This window comes from Camelus dromedarius, chromosome 10 (assembly GCF_036321535.1).
Source record: "Camelus dromedarius isolate mCamDro1 chromosome 10, mCamDro1.pat, whole genome shotgun sequence".
NCBI classification, from domain to species: domain Eukaryota; kingdom Metazoa; phylum Chordata; class Mammalia; order Artiodactyla; family Camelidae; genus Camelus; species Camelus dromedarius.
Genome location: NC_087445.1, coordinates 11,348,316 through 11,362,302, shown reverse-complemented (window position 1 = coordinate 11,362,302; position 13,987 = coordinate 11,348,316). Strand labels below are relative to the sequence as shown.

General features: G+C 40.6%; 1 long non-coding RNA gene across 1 annotated transcript in view; it reads right to left on the bottom strand.

Annotated features, from left to right (window-relative positions):
- LOC135322251 (uncharacterized) overlaps positions 1-10,239 on the bottom strand; it is a 433,164-nt gene extending 422,925 nt beyond the window's left edge. The window contains exon 1 of the long non-coding RNA XR_010382613.1: positions 10,107-10,239. This is a non-coding gene — a long non-coding RNA (uncharacterized LOC135322251). The remainder of the gene's footprint in view (positions 1-10,106) is intronic.
- Between the last annotated feature and the right edge of the window lie 3,748 nt (positions 10,240-13,987).

Below are 13,987 nucleotides of genomic sequence, written 5' to 3'. Positions count from 1 at the left end.
ACCTATCAGAAACAAGAAAACTTTCAAGCAAAGAAAATGTGGGAAACATGATAAAACAAGAATGTATAGAATCAAAAAATATTACGTGAAATAACAGAAATAAGATCAAATATAGCATTGATAGTAATAAATTAAATACTTAAGTTATTCCCTCCTTTAAAAATGAAACGTACTCCTATAATGTGTCAAATTAATTTATAAATGTTGATGATTGTAAGAAAACTACCTCTAGCTGTGGAACAAAAATGTCAAATGATAAGCAAAAATATTCTTGCTAAATTAAAAAAAGATAAAGCTTCTTTGCTGTCATTCATGTAGCAGTGTTAATATCAGAGAAAACAGAATTCAATTTAAAAAGCATTAAATAGAAAAATAATATTATATACTCAATGAAAAGATGAATCATGAACATTTATGTTCCAAATAATATTAATTTTTAAAAAAAATGAAGATTAGTCATGTTTTATGAAAATTCAGTTCCTTAAAACTCAACAGTAATACCATGCCAAATAATTCAAAGTTGTCATAAGATGAAGAGTTTCGATACAGACTAAGGATATACAAAGTCAGTCTCCTAACATCCTGCACTGAATACAAGCGTCTCTAAATCATTGACTCACTTTTTTAATTCAAAATATTTAAATATAATGCAGAATGAAATTCTCAAACCTTGAAAAATGTAGTATTTCATGAAGTGAACAAAAGTAAAGTTGATGGGGGGGCAGAGGGTGGGAAGGGATAGACGGGATTTCAAAATTGTAGAACAGATAAACAAGATTATACTGTGTACCACAGGGAAATATACACAAGATCTTGTGGTAGCTCATGGAGAAAAAAGGTGACAATGAATATATATATATGTTCATGTATAACTGAAAAATTGTGCTCTACACTGGAATTTGACACAACATTGTAAAATGATTATAAATCAATAAAAAATCTTAAAAAAAAGTAAAGTTGATGATGTTTATTTCAGACTATATTATATTTGGTATAAATGCTCTATGAGGAATTCCGATTGCTTTTATAATCAGTCTACCGTAGTTAAAAAGAAAAATATTAGGAAATAATATAATTTTAACTGCTTATTTCTGAAGTTTAATTATTATTTAAGTCCTTACATTTTTATATCTTTCCAACAGTTTACACAATATTTTCATTACTTTTGTTTAAAGAATTTCTTTTAAAGACCACACAGGTTTACTATCTCACACATTATCGTTATGTGTCATAGAGACCTTAGTTATGATTTCTTTAGCGTTCTTCGAATGATTTAAATAACACAGATTGTGCTTTTCTGTTACATTCTTATTGTCTTCACAGCTTAATTTATTCCAACTGACCTCACATGCTTTCAGGACGTCATATCTATGCCTTTATCCTCAGAAAAAGAAGGATGAAGTAGGTCAGTGGTCTTTATAAATATAATTTAAATGATATAATTCTGTTCTTCCACTTTCTCCACCCCTTCAGGTCCCATTCTGCCAGGTGGAAAGATGAAAAAACCACATTTCATAAAATTTAACTCCCCATCGACCATCCAAACAATGCAGACTGAATGTTTAGAATCTATTCCTGTTCTACATTCTAACCAGACGATTTTTCTGTAATGCTGAGTTTATATTCTCTCAGCGAGATCCATGTGGCTTTACCCCAATGTCCTGGGAGTCATTAAAGCCTCTTGAAAATTCAAGACTCTCCTTCTGGCATTTTGTAATTATCGTCCACAGACCGTGCCTGCACACAGTCCCCCTCTGTCAGAAGCTCCCATTCTAAACCCTCTGCAGGGAACAAACAGCACCAGGTAATAATTATTTAGATTCGAGTTTCTCTCACGCTATCCTGGCATTTTAAATTTTTCATTGTCCATGGGAGAAAATGGGCTGTATTTAAGGGTAATTAATATTTATGTGTGGCCTGGGGAGAACAGGAATAGGCGAATCCTTGGAGGACTTTCACAGCGAAGAATCCTGGCTGTCTCAGGGCTGCAAATGCGTTGAGCCAAAAAGTTCCCAGGTGTGTACTTTCCATCTTAAAAGTTTTTTTTTTTAACAATTCACACCTGTGTTAAGATTCCTTATAAATCAAAGCAAGAATTACCAAGTAAAATATATCAAGAAGTCTCTTTATTTCCTGTTAAATATTAGGTAGTAAATAGGATTTAACTAATTGCCAAATAAAATACTTGGATGCTATTCAAAGCATAACCAGAATTCACATGGACTTAATCAAATGAGGTAGTGATAGAAGTTATCCTATAGGCGGACCCAACCTTCCCCTCAGTTGGGACCTCAGCTACCCGGCTTGAGTTAAAAGAGACAGATACTGTTAAACAGTCCATGCATGATGGGGAGCAGACACTTGGGGAGCAGGACTGAAATCTCAAAGGAGTACGACTATGAAATCTTATCAGTATAACTGATGTTTCACTATCTGTTAACATTTCTCTGGGAATTTGGGACATCGCCTAAAACAAGTTCTCCAAACAACTTTCCACCAGAGTTCCGATAGACGCCTTCAGCCCAGCTAACCCCAGGCACTGCTCTCTTCCACAACCCATGCTGGACACTCTGCAAAATTCAAGCCCCTCTGAATCATTCTCTTTATTCTGCTTGGTACATCATCTTTCTTCATGCTCTGCCCACCTATGAACCTCCTTGATGTCCCTCACTTTGCCTGTATTCTCCAGAACTACAACTGACCATAAAGTAAACTCCACTCCTGTCACAGATCATCCACTGCTTTCTTCTACTTTCATGGGAACAGTACACTTCCCCACTCCATTGATGTTGGGCTTGGCCATGTGACCTGCCCTGAACAACGGGACCTGTACTGACGGAAGAAGAACATGCCCAGGTTAGCCCAATGGCCCCGTGGGAGGATGATTACCATACAACATAAAGATGCCCTAGATGAGTTGACCAAACCAGGTCCAGCCTAGGTCAGCCAACCCCATATACCACAGACACATAAGTTAAATAAATGCTTACACACTCTGAGAGTTTGGAGTTCTTTGTTATACAGCAATGGCTAATTCATACACCTTCCCTGAACTCTCTCTTTACCATCTGGCCTTACATGACAGCTGCTTCTCCCCTCAAGGGACTGATCATTTTCCTTTGACTTACGTGCTGCAGGGCAAAAGGGTGCACCTGGAGTTCTTCCTGAAGTCCTGTGCCAATTCTAGATCATTGATTTTTTTTCCATCCTCTTACAAAAGCTCTTCTTCCCTCCATGATGTGTATTATGCGCCTTGCCTTACACACAATTTCCTGCTGCTATTTACAGAGCCAACTCACTCTCCACTACATATTGCAGCATTTGGCATGTGTTTCAGTCTTTGTTTCTACCCTAACTCCCTACCATTGTCCTCGCTGGCTCTACTTGAGCAGTGTTGAATCATATAAAAGGATATCAGAGACTTTAGAAATCAATTTAAAAATGCATTATGGTAGAAAAAATAGACAAAATACATTTTGTATATATAAGATACAAATGGCCTCTAAGCATGAAAAAATATCTTCAACAAGCAAAGAAAGGAAAACAGAAACAACACTGATGTATTTGTCTATTCAACTGGAAAGAATTTAAAATTATAGAATCATTCAGTGCGGGCAACACGGCAGTGCAACAGCCAGCCTCAAACCTTGCTACAAGGGGTGTAAATTGGCAAAATATTTCATCTTCCTCGTGGCTTACATTTCCTCAGTAATTTGGACTCTTCTCTACCTGCTGCTGTAGTTCTAATTCAGACTCAATTCCCCACGAAATGCTGCCATAACCTCTTCTCTTCCCTCCCTCTTTCCAGCTCTCTCTGGAGCACTCTTTCTAAAATCCCAATCTGACCAGTCCGAACCACTTCAGAAACCCCTCTTCAGAGGTTCCCCACTGTCTCCAAGAAAAATCTCCATTTCTTATGCTGACTTTTTTGATCTGGTCCCTGTCTGACCTTTCCAAACTAATTTCCCACCAGCCCGTCTGGGTTCAAATCTTGGCTCCAGTCCCCACCAGTCATATGCTCTTTGGCAAGATGCTGAGAGTCTCTCTGTACCTCAGTGTCCTCTCCTGTAATACAGCAACCATACTACTGCCCCCGCCCAGGCTTGTGAAGGTTGCACGTGGTGATGGACCCAAAATGCTCACAGCGACGTCTTGCATATCACCGGCCCTATAGTAATATTTTCCTTATTATTTACATTCCTTATTATCATATTAGTGCTGTTCCAGCAAGGAGCCTGTGACAAAACCACTTGAGATGTCGTTTTTCATCCCTGCCTTTGCCCATGCTGTTCTTAACAGGCTCGTCAATGGTACTCATTCTTTATACTTTTTCCTGTAAACATCTGGGAAGGCCCAATTTCATTTTTTTTCCTGCCCCATGGGATTTACATTCAAGTGAGAAAAGCCAAATAAACAAGAAATAAATATATGCCTTATGTCCGGGAGAAGTGCGTGCTATGGAGAAAAAAGAAGGACAATCTTAGAAGAATCCACAACTGTGTTAAGGACTTCTGTGCTCCAATAATTTTTTCCTGTTATTTTTTAACTAGTCTCATTATTAGACTAGGAGTTCCCAAGTTTACTTACTTCTGTATCCTCAGGGTGTGGCATTTTGCTGAACATACGAAAGGTATGGAAGGACTTAATGAAGACTTGTGAAATGCGTACGTGAATGCATGAATGAAATAAGTATCTCAGTGAACATGTGTAATCTTTATCTCTTTCATTTATATTTTATTTCAGAACACAAATCCTCACAATTATGTTATCATGAGGTTTGTCCTTATCGCACAGACAGTAGAAATTTAACTGCGCCTATCTGACGTATATGCCTCACGCGGAAATGCCTGACTTACAACCATCCTTCACAGAACTGTAACTAAGAACTCAACTGCATGCCAGGGCCAAAAGAACTCCCCTTTCTCCTCACAGCCGGGAGGCCTAGGAGGCTCTGTCACCACCAAGTTGCTCTTGTCTGTTCTCACACATCGTGAACTTTAACAACCGTGTTCCACATGCTACGGCTGCCTCATGAGAATCCACCCAAGTCTGACCTATGCCTGGTGTCCTCAGATGGTGTCCCACATGAGCTTTTTCGAAAAACATGCTATGTCTGTGATCACACTATTGTTTTCATGTCTATTTTGTCCCACTGGATGGGTAGGAAGTGGGCTTCCCCCAGCTCTCCCGGGCACATCGCCACCGTTCACAATGAGGTTTCTGGGGACTAATCTCTTCTAACTGTCAAACAGCCAATTTACAGAAGGGCACTTGGAATTTCACCCATTCATAAATTGGGGTTTGTCTTGACTTTGGGGCCAGACATACTTCAAAGCCTTCCTGCTCCATTCAGTCCTCTCTCTAATTCAATATACAATTTATCTTCAGAGACCATCATAATGCCCAGGTCAGAGCAGGGGCTTATTAAATGTTCAATGAATGAGAGAATAAATCCTCCAGCACACTGAAAATGGAAGTGAAATGTCTGATGACAAGTTCTGACTTTTTAATAGTGTTAATAGTCAGGATGCCTGTGGTCACAAATCACAGCAATTCTCTTCAAACTAGTTTAGGAAAAGGGATAAACTTATTATAAGGCTCAAGTAATGATGGAAAGGGATGCAGTCATTTCTTAGGGACTCCAGCACCACCAAGACTCTCTCTCTCCCTCGCCTTCATTCCTCCCTCTGATCTCAGATCACCCTGCTCCACATTGCAGGGCACACGCTGTCAGCCAAGCAGGACTGGCACTCCCCTCTTTCTTCTGTTCCTCAGGAAGGAATCTGATTCACTCACCTTCGGTCCTGTGCTCATCCCAAGGTCACCATGCTAATTGTTCCTAGATGTGTCCACCTAATTTTTCTCTCCTACTTCCCAAACCTTCCACTGCCTGCTTAGCAAAAAAATGAATGAAAATGGACAGATGCATTCAAAATCAAACTCACTTCTTTTCCTACATCATTTCCTTCTCTGAATTCATTATCCATTAATAACACCATAATTTAAATAGTCTCCTGGGCACCTGGACTTGAAGTCTATCCCCTCGTCCCAAATTTAATTATGTGCCAAGTCATTCACTTTTATTTCCATCAGGCCCCTCTGCATCTCTTTCCTCATGTGTCTTATTTCTGCCTCCCTGTCTCAGGGATACTTGACCCCCTCCCTAGACTAATGGAATAACAGCCTTCTCACCGGGCATCAAACTCCCATTCTTTATTCTAATCTAGACTTCACAGGGCTGAATATTATTTCACAATAAAATTCAGCATCAAGTATGTTCCTCCTTCAGGGGCTCTCAGAGGGCACCCATTGGCTACTTAATGAAAAATAGAGTCTCACCATCTTGATATGTAACATCCACAGTTGGGACAAGAACCCATCCCTCTAGAGAAGATGCTTTCCTCCGTGCGTTAACCTTTGCTCACGCACAATTTCTTCAATTCAAAATGCTGCCTCTTCTCCCCAAATCAGACTTTCATTCTACTTGTAAAAACCATGCCCATCCCTCTATGTCTATATCAAATGCCACATTATTTGTGAAACTTGGCCCATTTCCATCAGATTATACATTTTCCTTCCCAATGATTCCTCTAATATTCATTCATGTTCTTGTTTGTTTAACCGAGTGGCACTTGGCTTTCAGTCACGTCCAGGACTTAGTCACATTGATATTTGTTTTACCTCTTTAACTGGGTAAATGGGCTACTTGAAAGCAGAGTATGGGTCCTTTTTCATTCTTTTTTTATTGACGTATAGTCAGTTTACAATGTTGTGTTAGTTTCTGGTGCACAACACAGTGATTCACTTATACCTATACGTATATATCCCTTTTCATAGTCTTTTTCACTATAGGCTATTACAAGGTATTGAATATAGTTCCCTGTGCTATACGGTAGGGCCTTACTGTTTATCTATGTTATATATAGTAGCTAGTATCTGCAAATCACAAACTCCCAATTTAGCTCTCCACCCCCCACTTTACTCCCCTGGTGTCCACAATTTTGTTTTCTATGTCTGTGAGTTTGTTTCTGTTTTATAAACAAGTTCATTTGTCTCATTTATTTTAGACTCTACACATAAGTGATATCATATGGTATTTTTCTTTCTCTTTCTGGCTTACTTCACTTAGTATGATGATCTCTAGGTGCATCCATGTTACTGCAAATGGCATTATTTTATTCTTTTTTATGGCTGAGTAATATTCCATTGTGTGTGTGTATATGTATATACTACAACTTCTGTATCCAGTCATCTGTTGATGGACATTTAGGCTGTTTCCATGTCTTGGCTATTGTAAATAGTGCTGCTATGAACCTTGAGGCACATGTATCTTTCTGAATTAAGAGCTTCCCAGAGTATGGGTCTTATTTGTCTTCGTAAATCCTTCTGTAAGAAGACTGTACCTTTCATAAAATGTTTGTGCCGGTGATATTTCTGAAGCAAACTAAGGGATACTGAGAATTCTTTCCAGGTTTTCATGGCAGGAGGCTGTATATGTTTGGTATGTCTAGTCCCAGCTTTCATGAACATGTATAAAATCACTAATAATGGCAGTAGCTTTATATGTTAAATATAGGGAAGACCCACTCAAATCTAGGCAGAATTTCTACACACTGCATTACTAATGAGGAAATAATGAATAACGCTTCTTAAACTATTTCTTGACTAGATCAAGTCCAAACTCAATAAAGAAGGTGTGGTAAATAGACTCACTCCCACTCTCTGCACCTAATTTCAGAACTCACAGGTCTACATGGGTCATAAAAGGGGGTCAGTCCCCAGCAGCACGAGACAATGCTGTGAACCAAGCCCAATCTGATCATTGTCCTTTTTCAGTCCCCTGACCTCTTGGCCCTCTGACACTTTCTCTCTCCTCACAGTTCCTCAGAGATGCCCAGCATAAAAGGGCAGAAAGCACAGGAGCAGCTTAAAGCATGCAGCATTTTGAGGTGCTTAACCATTGTACTGTTAACTCCACCTAAGATATTATCAAATACTTTAAAGCTAGCGTTCTGTATTGATGTGGGCACCTCAAAGTGGGTATCCTAATGTCCTGGAAGTGGAAACACAAACTGAGATAACCTTTCTAGAAAGTGATTTGTAACAAGAATCAAGAGATTTTAAAATAGACATACTCTTGGACCTCACTTGACTTGGGTGAATCATTACTAAAAAAAAACCAGTCAGATATAGGGATGAAAATCTAAGGGTCCAGTCTCCAAGACAGTAAAGATAGAGAAGTGTGTAGGATGTGCAGTTCCAGGATGCACAGGAGGAAAGAGGGGTCAAGGAGAGGATAGGATAGAGGACCTCAGATAACACAGTGCATCGGAAGCCAATGGAGGAGAAAGTTTGAAGAAATCTTGGTGGTCAGATGTTCACTTCTAGAGTAGGGCAAAAAAAAGGATGAAGACTTAGTTCAGACCATTAAATTTAGTAATTAAATAAGATAAAGATGAATAATTTTCGTTGTAAAGAGACTGAGTTTTGAGGGCAGTTTCCTTGAAGGCATGTTCACGGGAGGCTGTGGTGAAGTCAGTGAGTGGTAAAGAGTAACGGGCATCAGGTATAAACTGCACCCCCATGTACCTGACAGTGAGGAATCTGGCCTACAAGCAGGTAGAAGCTACCCCGGGGGTGGTGAGGAGAAGACAGCAGTGAAGAAACAAAGGGAAGTGAAATTCAGCTCTTGCCCTGGAGGAGTTTACACTCTGCTAACTCTCTTCAGAACTGGTCTCAGTGCAGACTGATCATCGCTCAGGGGCCTCCTCTGTGTCAGTTTTCAAGGCCCTCCAATGTCCTTCCAATATGGAATACACTCACGAATCCCTCTTCAAAACATGCTTTGGTAGGCGTCTAACTCACTGTCGTCTGCCTCTGAAGAATTTGTTTCCTAGCTCACTGACTAACTGCCATTGTGCGTGCAAAGCCAAAGCAGAAGTCCAGTGCTCTGGACGTCCGGGGCTGCCAAGACACCTTAAATTAACAAGCAAAGACTGCGAATCTATGGTTTTCTTTTCTTTTAAAAATCAATAAATTCATCCCCCCAATCTGAATTATTTATGCTGTGGTGACAGTGAAGTTACCGACCTTGCCCATTCAGGTGAGGCGATGGAGCCCGGCACAAGGTTTACTTGCTTTTCCAAGAGGCAGCAATGATTTCACAAGAAGCCAGTCACACTCCCTCCCCAGGAGCCCTCTGACCAGTGGTGGGCATTTTAGAGATGACAGAGTGGTCGCCAGACCAGGTCAATAAATCAAAGGGATGCCCCTGGCCTATTGGACATGCACACCCAGGTAGCCTTTATCTCGTTCAGGAGCCCGTGCTGATGGTCACAGCATTAAACCCAGATATCTATTCAACTCACACATGAGAGAAATGGGAGCAGACATGAGAGCTCCTCTGATTTAAGCAGCTTTTGATGAAAGGAGGGTGTTTATCTGAGGGAAATAAAAGTCATGCAAGGTTAAAACCATACTCCCTGGTTTCCAGAGCTTGCATTCTGAGGAGGAAAGGCTAGGGGGACTGATTGTGACCAGTTGACAAAGAAGGTGGGAAAGAATGATCCAGTAAAATTCAGAGTCTTTGAACCACATTGTCTGTGCTTTGCTCCTTCTTTTCAGAGCTGTTGGCAGTGAGTTCTTTGGTCATCAGAGCCACCTGCCTGCTTTTTTCCCTGAGATGAGCCTTTGCCATCATTCTGTTCCTCCTATATTTTATTGTGAGGAAATAGTAATAAGTTTTATACAAAGAATAGTGGATATTCACAATTGCTGATTAAGCTATTCCCCTTATTTTTCATCTATACAGCTTGGCAAGGAGGTATCATTAGCAGGGCTATTCCTTTGACATGCAAGGTCTACTGTTATCATTAGAAAAGTAACACTTTAAAAGCAGAGGCCTGGGTCCCTCTAATTACTGTGGTCATGAGTTTCAACAAGTAACTTTTGGACCCATCTGTCCCCTTAATTTCTTTCTCTTTTGTTCTTTCCTGCCTTCCTCTTTTCTTTCCTCCCTTCCCTCATTCTATAATATTTATCAAGCACCAGGCAGGGTTCTACATGCTGAAGATACAGGTACAAGAAATCAAAAAAAGCATGGTTACTTAGCCAAGAATACTGGAAGACTGCCGGGGAAGAAGCCACCGCACTAGAGTCCCCGTTCAACGCCGGGTGCTTCCACAGAATGAGCGCCATGAGAGTGTGAAACAGAAGATGTTTCACAGGTCTGTGGACAAATGAAAGCTTCATTAAAGAAATGACGTTTATACTGAGACTTGAAAATAAATAAGCCACATTGATATGTGACTTGAGCCAGGTCTAATGCTGTTCCCATAACTACTTGATTAAATTTCTGGGCACCTCTGTTTTCTCCCTTATGAAAAGAAAGTCTCTATTTTTACCATCTTGGGAGCTTATTAAAATGCTCTGAGATCAAGGAAGGATTCAGGGGTTTGGGAAGGATACCACTAACAATGTTTTTTTAAAAAAAGCAACATCCACAAATGCAGTTATATTTAGTTTAAAATGAGTGTCCAGAGATTGCTTCTAACAAGACTCCACTGGTTCATAAACTGTGAGGAGTTTCTGTGAGAATGACATCAGAAGACTCACAATGGACCTGAACACAGAAATCACTGACCAGCAAGTGTATAAATTCAGGTCAACATAAAGTAATTTACCTCTTAGAAAAAAATAATGCTAAATACTATACTGCACAAGTTCCTTAAAGAAGTAAATAGGTTCTGAATTTTTAGAGAGACAATTTTAGACCATCACTGGTGGCACATGAATGTGGGGCCTTTGCTCAAAGCCTGGGATGCCTGTGGGCAAAGGGTGAGGCCCAAGCTCTAGATGACCTGCAGTACCTCTGCTGGGCAGCCCCAGGGGTGGGAGGGGCTCGTGACTCATCAGCACAAAATGATAGATTAAGATCAGAGCATCCTCTGAAGAAGTAATTCTTGGTCCATTCTCAAATTATGGCTCCGATCACTCAATTCCTCTTTTCATAATTAATTTCCTGATAGAAGTGACATTTTAATAAAGGTTTGAAAAATGAAAAAGCTGTGTGAGACTAGTGATAGCAATTGGAAGGTGCATCATTTTATTAATGAGAAAACCCTGTTTATCTGAATCACTTTTTTTTCAGGAGAATTTTTAAGCAAAGCACAGAGCACATACATTTAATGAGGACTGAGATGTGCTGTGAGGAAAGGAGGAAACCTGAATTTTAGAGCAATTGGTTAAATTTTAAGACCACATCAGTAAAGTTCAAATTTATTTCACTTCTAACCTGTAGCCCAAGGTTCTCAAACTTTCTCAGTTTATGGCTTCCTTAGTATCAGTATTTTTTTAACAGCATCCCTAGGCCACACAGATCCATTTACTAAACAGTTTCAAACTACTTAACAGGTAGTTATATGCTGACAAATTTGTAGCTTTTTGAAAAAGCAATATACAGAGATTCAAAGAAAAATACCTGTATTTTATTCTCAGATCATCGCGACAGCTTCTTGGAGGGATGTGTGCGCTTGTCAATCACCACAAGCTCTTCACGCTGAACTCCACCCCCCACCTTCTCATCTCCCGCTCCACACTGACTGGGTGTGTCCTCGCTTCCCTTGCCCGGCTCCACTGCGGACTGAGGAGTGCCCAGCACACACCGAGCGCTCGAAAAATATTTATTAAATGAATCGACAGAAGCATTGGCGATAAAGAGACCAGGGTGGGAATCTGGGTTTGCTATAAACTACCTCTATTACTTTGGACTAAACCTCTGGGAGTCTCAGTTTTCATTTTTGTCAAATAGAGATAATAAAAATGAATGACTCCTTGGATCATTCGTGATTAAATGAGCAATTTTCATGATTAAATGAACAATTAAAACAGCAGTGTCTGACATTTGTAACTGCTTAATAAGTGACACTTTTTTAATATTATTATTATCATTGCATTTTTTTCTTTCAGTTAGAAAGTCTTCTAGAAAGCAAATTTTAAAATCTGACAATAAATAACGACAGTCAAAATACCACAGGGAAATAGAGAATTAGAATTCCATTGAAGGGACTCCGAAGGAGGTCGGCTCTAGACAAGAATTCAGAGGTGTGTGAAAATGGCACAGGAAACCTGATGCAAAGCAGACTTCTGCCTCTTGGTAGCTTTTCTACTACTGAAATTCCCTGACCCCCGTTTCCTTTCCTATTAAGTGAGGGGAAATGGTAACACTTCTGAGAGGGATGCTGTTAGGAAAAGCAGAAGAAGCAGTTTCCTTTGTCTCCATGTAGGGAAGAGGCCAAGCACGCTTGCCTGGTGGCCGCCTGAGTCACAAGGCTGGAGACAGGGGAGGTCTCGCACCATCATGAGCTACAGCGCGGGGGACATCTGCTCCAGTCAGCGTCCAGTGCGGCTTCCTATTCAGTCTTGTCACAGGCTATCTACAAGCTGGCTGCTTTAAAAACCATACTTTGGTTTCAAAAACAGCAGCCACTCAAGTATTTTACACAGAAAATAACTTAATACTAAGTATCAGAGACTCACAGAACAATTGGAGGGGCTGGTGGAAGCAGAATAAAGGTCACGATAGCCTTTGCCAAGTTTCAGCTAGCTGAGTGGACAAGAATCACAGGGAACCAGCCTTGCGGACTCACAGATGGATGCCCCAAAACTACTGTCAACCCCCACGGCTGCCGCCAGTGGAAGTCCAGGCACCTGTTCCCATGGCTGGGGAAGTGCTGGTTATTCCTTGTCCACTTTCCAAACATCAGGTGAGAACCTCTCATTGATGAGACCATAAACCAGAACCCCACTGGCAGGGAAGCAAAGTCATTTCTAGGCTTCGAGCCTCTGTGAAATTGCAGAAAATGTAGAAGAGCAGGGATGCTAACGAGAAGCCAATACTAAAGACTAACAGGGTGAGAAAGGAAGGATGCACCCAGATATGAAGACAAGAGGGTCAGATAAAGGGCCTCCAGGGCAGAGCGGTGGTGAACGACAGAGCTAAAACTACACCACCTGGAATTTGGGAGCTAACCAGCTGCCCCTTCCTCCCTTTAAGGAAAAAAAAGGAGACAGCCAAAGTGGCATAATGGTGTGCAGTACAGTTAGGTGATGGGCTTTCCAGATGACAGGTCCAGTCCTTGATCACCTTCCCAGGATCCCTCGCCTCCAAGGTAGCTTCTGGGTGAACCTGGATCTCACTGAGACCTTAATTCTGAGTTCAGAGCATCCTTGTGGAAGGTAGGGTAGGTAGGGCTAGAGCAAAAATGTATTCTACTCCCTCACACCATACACAAAAATAAACCCAAAAAGGCTTAAAGACTTAAATAAAGGACAAGACACTATAAACCTCTAAGAAGAAAACAGGCAAAACACTCTCTGACATACATCTCAGCAATGTTCTCCTAGGGCAGTCTACCGAGGCAATAGAAATAAAAGCAAAAATAAACAAATGGTACCTAACTAAACTTATAAGCTTTTTCCACAGCAAAGGAAACCATGAGCAAAACAAAATGACAACCTATGGAATGGGAGAAAATATTTGCAAAAGATAAGATAGACAAGGGCTTAATTTCCATAATATAGAAACAATTCATAAAACTTAATAACAAAAACAAACAAACAAACTCAATCCAAACATGGCAGAAGACCTAAACAAGCAATTCTCCAATGCAGACATACAAATGGCCAATGGGCATATGAAAAGATGCTCAATATCACTAATTATCAGAGAAATGCAAGTCAAAACTACCAGGAGGTATCACCTCACACCAGTCAGAATGGCCATCACTAAGAAGTCTACAAATGATAACTGCTGGAGAGGGTGTGGAGAAAAGGGAACCCTTCTACACTGCTGGTGGGAATGGAGTTTGGTGCAGCCATTATGGAAAACAGTATGGGGATTCTTCAAAAGACTAAAAACAGACTTACTGCATGACCCAGCAATCCCACTCCTGGGCATATATCCAGAGGGAACCCTAATTCAAAAAGA